This window comes from Malania oleifera, chromosome 2 (assembly GCF_029873635.1).
Source record: "Malania oleifera isolate guangnan ecotype guangnan chromosome 2, ASM2987363v1, whole genome shotgun sequence".
In the NCBI taxonomy this organism is placed as follows: domain Eukaryota; kingdom Viridiplantae; phylum Streptophyta; class Magnoliopsida; order Santalales; family Ximeniaceae; genus Malania; species Malania oleifera.
The window spans coordinates 35,087,095-35,094,638 of NC_080418.1; positions in this window are offsets into that span (position 1 = coordinate 35,087,095).

Sequence of the window (7,544 nt, forward strand, 5' to 3'; positions counted from 1 at the left end):
AACACACAACAGTAAACAAAAATAACCCCCAAACATGAAAACCGAATATTTAAAATAACTATAACAATAATAAAAACCTACAACATGAATAAAATATATGACCACGTATTACAACATTAAGGATCCTACAATAATAATAATTCAATAAATACAAAAGGTTAAACTTTAAATATTAAAACAAAATCCAACTATAAAAAACTTCACAACAATAATAATAAAACAATTAACCTATAGAACAAATACAACAAAAAACAAGAAAAAAAAAAATTACCATGAACATTAAATAAATAAAAAAAACCTATAAAATGAACGGTACTCATTTAATATATATACAACCTAAGCATGCCACCTGCATTTACAATGAAACCCCAATATTAAAATATGTCAAAACCAAGAAATAAACCAAACTGGAAAGAAAAAGAAAAATAAAGAAAGAAAAAAAAAATAAATAAAAATACAGGTGAACGTGTGTGTTTTACTCTGTGTGTGTGCAGTGTACAGGGTATTCACGACAGGGGGCTGCCGGAGCTAGTGGGGGTGCAGGTTCACGACCGGAGGGCGGCGACGTGGATTATGACGGAGCTGCTAGGTTGTTGCTCCTTCGGCGGTGCTCACGACGGTGCTGGAGCAGTAGTTGCAGGCGATGGTGGGCGGCGGTGATGATGGGCGACAGGCTCACGGCAACGGGATGCCTGTGTGCTGCGTTTTCTGCTGCTACCCGCCAGGACGTTGTCGGAGCTGTTGAGGGTGCAGGTTGCATGATGGTAGTGGGTGTTGACAGATCTGTGGTGTTGTGGGGAGTTGATGGTGATAAAGGATGTGAGAAGGTCGTGCGCGTGAGAGATAGGGAGAGAGGAGGCTGGCCGTGTGCTGGGAAGAAGAAGAAGAAGAATTAGAACAGGAATTTTTTTTTTTTGGTTTTGGCCTTCTGTGCGCTGCCTCCCGTAGCCGTGTGCTCCCTTTTGCCATTATATAAAAAAAAATCTCAAAACCCTAAAGCAACTTCCTTCTTTGATTCTCTTTTTCTTCTTTTTTTTTTTCATTCTTTTATTCTTATGGTAATAATGAAAAAGGAAATAATAATAATAATAACTATCATAATAATATAAGTATCCATAAGATAATAATAATAATACTACTACTAATAGTAAATAATAATAAATAATTATAGTAAAAATAAAAATTAAGATACTATTGGTAAAATAATAATAATAATAATATTAATAAAGTAATAATACTAATATTAAAAGTAATAAATAATAATAATGATAACATTACCAAAAATAATAAGAATAATAATAGCCAAAATAAGATACTCATGCTAATAATAATAATAATAATAATAATAATAATAATATATCAAAAACAATAAAATAAATGAAAATAAAAATAATTATAGTAAAGTAAAAATAAAATAAAGATAATAAAAGTACTAGTAATAATAATAATAATAATAATAATAATAATAATAATGATAATAAAAATACTAGCAAAATAATAGTAGAGTACTAATAATATAGGAAAATAATAATAATAAAATAATAATAATAATAATAATAATAATAATAATAATAATAATAATAATAATAATAATAAAATAAAAGGGGACCCAGTGTTCTAATAGGGTGTCTACAAAAAATATCAAGACTTGGAATGAAAACTCACTTGAATCAAATATATATATATAACCTTTAGACTTTTCAATCAAGTAGATTTTGGAATATTAAAAATATCAAGACTTGGAATGAAAACTCACTTGAATAAAAAATATCTAATCAATAACAAAAACTTTTCTCAAGTGGTAATCTTATAAAAATGATTTAGTACATGCACACTCAAGATCAACCTCTTGACAAATATTCAAAAATAGATTTTGCAATGACAAGCTCTTTGAAAACTAGATATTAATCAGCAAATCAGTTTAGATAAAGAAACTCTATGAAAATAACTCTTAACAAGTAGTGTGATTTACCAAACCTCAATATCATAAAGAAATCAAGATGTGTATATGAAATCCCTTTATTTTTCTGAGTTGATTTTCCCAAGCTTGATGAGTATGAGCTGGAGTGCAGACAATCGTATAGCTATATGCTCAAGTTTCTCAATTCTCTTTCAAAAAGATGTTCTCTTCTCTTCTTGTTGATCTTAGCTAAAGTACTAGGGTTTAAATGTTCAATATATAGGTATCTTGCCCTTAGAATATATCTCAACCGTTGGATCAAAAAATATCTCGTGAGTTCTCTTATTAAAAATTAGATTTTTAAGTTTTCCCGCAAGTTCAGATGACTGAAGTCAATGGCCTAGATGACTGAAGTTCCTTAGAGCTTCAAAAAAATAACCTGGACACTAGGTCAGACAACTGAAGTTTGGGGTTCAGATGACTGAAGTGTCGGGTCGGGACGACTAGTGTTGGGTTCAGACGACTGAAGTCTGGGTTCAGTCCTCTGAGGTGCTTCTACTAGGTTCTATGTTTCACCATAAATTCTTCAGGCGATTGAACTTAATCTTCGGTCTTCTGAAGAAATTCTTCAGATGACTGAGGTTAACTTTAGTCTTCTGAAGTGGCAACTTTAGGTGACTAACCATTGACTTCGGTCTTCTGAAGTTTCCAATTCCTAATTTTTTTCTTTTCAGTTCAAAAATGTATTTTGCACTCTTTCTTGGCTCTTTTATAAAAATAATTTTCCGAGGTTTTGAAGATATATATAAGTCCATGAATGTCCCCTAATGATATTCATGAAATGCATAAGTCCTAAGGTCATTCTAGATTATGATTTGAGCCTCAAATTAAATCATTTGAAAATGTAAATACATGAGTTCTAAGTACCCATTCCCATGACGCTCTTGAACTTGGTGCTTGCATCTTCATTCTTGTACTCTTTGAGTTCCATAGATCTTGCCAAGATATGTATGCTTTATTTTTTATGGCTTCCATGACTTGTTATCCTTCCGTGCATGCTATATATAGTTCCTGTTCACAATCTCAATGCACAGATCAAATACCAAGTGATTTGTCATTATCAAAACCTGATTGGACTCATAGAGTCAACACACTTCTATATCGATATGCATTAACAGATTTAGTTTCTGGATCCTCATTACTTCTGGTAACGTTATTACTTATGGTAATGCCATCATTACTTCTAGTAATGTCATCATTACTTCTGTAATGTCATCATCATTACTTCTGGTAATGTTAGTAGCTACTGCAAATGTGTTGTTGACAACAAATTTAATTCTTTTTCACATTTCTCTTATGTAATGAATTGAGATCTCATTATTATTTTCAGGTACCTGTCCTTTTCAAGGGATGTCTCTTTAGGAGTTTTCTCTATAGGAGATTCCTCTTTAGGAGGAGTTTTATCTTCAAGAGATTCCTTTTCAAGAGGAGTTTTCTCTTCAGGAGATTCCTCTTCAGGAGGAGTTTTCTATTCTGGAGGTTTCATAATAGGAATTCCATTTTCAGAAGAAATGAGTTTGTGAATGTTGAATGAATTATCAATCTCTATAACTTCTTCCAGAGTGTTTACATATTTCAATTATCTTCTTTTGAGAGTTTTATCTTTTGCACCAATAGGCCTTCCACACTTAATTTGTGGTTTAGGTTCATTAGTCGGTTGTTGTCCTTTAGGGACTTCAATACGTGCTGGAATATTTGTAGCAGGTATATAAGATTTTAATATGACCTTGATTTCCGCAAAAGAATCTAGTAATTGATTTACAATCCCTTACAAATGGATAATCTTTTGAACTTCAAGTTCACTTTAATTTGTGTGAGAATTTAAATGAGATAAACTCATGGCATTCCATGTGATTTCATGTTGTGCTTTAGGCACTGATTTAGCTCCCCCTAAAGCAGGGAATACTGCTTCATTAAAGAGACATTTAATTTCCTTTAAGAGCAAGCAATACACACGAAATCATTTGATAAAAGAATCTTGTTGTTTTAGTGGATGACCATGTTAATTTTTTAATGATTCTTCACATGATTACATCTCCAAGATGTACAAGATAATCATGTTAAAGTGCAAATAACTTTGGGTCATTGCACTTCTGATGCAAAATATTATATGATTCAACTGCTTTAATCTTTGTATAATACAATCTAGAAGATAAAGTTATCAATTTTCTAAAGTCTGTTTCTTCCCATAAAAAATAGAAGTAATATAAAGAAATTATTTACTAAGTTCATTAGTAGTTTCAATGTGATATCCATTGAGTTTTAAATCTTCAAAACTTAACAGATTTCTTCTGGATCAGCTGGAATATAAAACTTCATTGATTTTTTATAAAGTACCATTGGGTAACTTTATATTAGCTCTTCCAAAGTTTTTAATCAAATTTGTAGAAACATAGATTGTATTTATTAAAAATATATTCAAGTTAAAAATATTTTCTATCTCAAAGATTTGTGTGTGTTGTAGTTCTGTCAGTTAAACAAACTTTTCCTTAGAATTAATCAAAGCAATGATAAATCCAAACACAATATTGCTTACTTTGCATCATTGTTTGATCTGCAAGAAAGTCAGTAAAATTTATTTTAACTTCTTGAATATTTTCCTTTTCATTTATAGAGGCTTGGTATAGATCTACCAAGTGCTTGGGTGTATGATAGGTACACAACCAATGACCTTTTACTCTGCATATGAAGCATTCATTTTCACGATGTGTATCTTTGATTATCCCGCTTCTGGGGGCCATCCCTCTTTTAGGGGTTATCTCTCTTTGGGGGGATCATATCCTCACGTCTTGATACCAGTGATATTTTCAATCACAGCCACAACTATGCCCAAAACCATACATGCGACCTCGTCATCGGCCACGAAATGTGTTCATATTCACTTTAGGGAATAGGGTCAAACCAATTGGATAATTTGGTAATATTTTATCAAAAGCTCGTAATTTTACTCAGCAACAAGAAGACATGATATGAATTCAGAAAATTTACTAAATTTCCTATCCCTATATTGCTGCTGCAAGAGTATATTAGTGAGATGGAAAGTAGTAAAAGTCTTTTCAAGCATGTCTTCGTGAGTAATATTTTCACCACATAGTTTTAGTTTTGAGCTAATTTTATGTAGAATTGAATTATATTTACTGATTGTTTTAAAATCTTGCAACTTCAGGTGCAACCATTCATATCAAGCTTTAGGTGAAATTTGATGGTCAAATATATCCTTTTAAAATTTTACGTAGGATAAGCGGGTCCTTTAACTATGAGGTGTTTAGTCTTTAATTTTTCCTCTAATTGGAGAGAAAAAAATTATGAGAGAGAAAAATTATTAATTAGATGGGGAGCTGAATATAAAATAAAAGAGGAAAATACATTTGAGCCCATGCATGATTATAATATTTTATTAATAAGCTACTCAATCCATGCATCTTCCACACACCATCATACATACATGTGTGAGAAAGATCATGACTTTTACGCGATTCTGCAAAGATGTGGTATTTCCATCTAAAATGGTATTTCTCAATTTCATTACATTTAGATGAATTTTGACATTAAAAAAAATATACGATATATAATTATTGCCTTTCGATGTCAAGTAGAACAGATTTAATTTTACTTATGTTTGACATGTAAATAAATTAACAATAGGGCAATTTATAAAAATAGAATCTAAAAGCTAAAATAAAACTACGATAATAATATAATATTATTTTCGCCCTTCTAGGGTTACTTAAATATATTTATTCGGGAACATTATTTTATTTTTCTCAATTTGTACTCTTTAGGAGTATGATTCCAATTTACAATATTAAATTGGATAATAATTTACCACCTATTCCGGATGTTAAATATATTACCTCATTTGGAAGATAAACGTTTCACCTCTCAGGAGGTCGATTTGAACATCTCTTCGGGAGGTTAAAAATATACCCTCTTCAGAAGATAAATATTTACTATTTCTTATGAGGATTAGATATATAACCTTTTCAAGAGGTCTATCTTTTCAAGAGATTAAATATAAAGACAAAATATTTAAATATATTACCTCTTCAGGAGGTTTTTCTCTTCAGGAGATTAAATATGTAAACAAAAAATTGAAATATATTGCCTTTCAAGAGGTCTGTCTTTTTAAGAGATTAAATATATATATATGGAAGATTTAAATATATAACCACATTAGGAGAACTATCTTATCATCTCTTATGGAGATTAGTACTCTTTAAACTTTAAAAGAAATATTATATTCTCAAGTATATTATACTCATATGGAATAACACTTACAAGAAATAAATCAAATTAAATGAGGAGGAATTAAGCAAATATCTCAGTTGGTTAGATTCTCGTGCCGATAACGTGTTATAAAATAATGCAGAAATTAATAATAAAATAAATGAAGATGAGCAGGAAAAATAAATGAAGACGAGACCAAATTTTACATGGTTTGGATATACCTACTCCACAAGCAGATTGGATACAAAATATCTCTCCTTATTTGTTTTATATTTCTCCTCTTTCTTTCTACTTCTATCTTTCTCTCTTCTTCTTCTTTTTCTGACTCTTGTAGAGACTCGAGAAATGATAATAAATGAAATAATAAGAAAAAGAGGAAATTTAGTTTGGCATAGGCCAAACCGTCGACGATTTTGAGTTATTGAGGGGTAGTAAGGGTAAAACGGTGAAAAAACGGTTTGGTTAAAATGAAACCGTCGATGGTTTTCCTCTAGCCAGTAGCCTAGAAATTGAATTCAAGTCAATTTTTTGGGACAAAATTAACTCTCTCTCTCTTCTAGGGCTACGACCCTCTTCTTCTCTCTCTTCGATTTCTCACTCGGTATAAGCCTGAATTGAAGGAGAAATGTCATTTCAGGATCTTGGCAACGTTCCTCTGCAATTTAACTAGAGCAGATTAGCTTTTGGGGGTCCTAGGCACCACTCCAAGGTTGAGATAAGAAAATGAATTATATTTGAAAAGGAAGGTATACTTCCAAGAGGGGAGTGAATTGGGATTAAAAATTTTTCTTTAGAAACTTCTTTAGTTAATTCTTTCTCAACCCTTTTTAGTTTCAACAGACACACATGCAAGATTTGAATTTCAATCACAAGTCCAGTTGAGAATTAATTCAGTTATAATTCATTATGAATGATAATATCAAATTAAATACTTTATAGGTTTCTCAAGACTTCTTCGAGGAGCTTAGATCAACACCCAATGAATTAATTCAATCAATCAAGATAATATATCAATTCTAGCAAAGCTTCCAAGATTCAGCTTTTGAATATGTCAATCCACTCAACAAGATGAGCTTAATTTCTCAATATAAAACACAATAGAAAATTCAACCAAGCTTCTAAAACTCAAATATTGATATTAAATATGTAACAAGAATTATGCAACCAATCAATATATTAATGAGCTTTGGTATTAATCAATCAACATACTCCCTTACGGTTTCTGCAATTCCCAAAAGCAAATTAATTTTCAACGATTAAATAATCAATCCAAGTAGTTTATATACGTGTAGAAAATTAAATTCACAACCACGTAGTTTGTATATATATGCAGAAAATTAAAGAGAGTAGGGAAGAG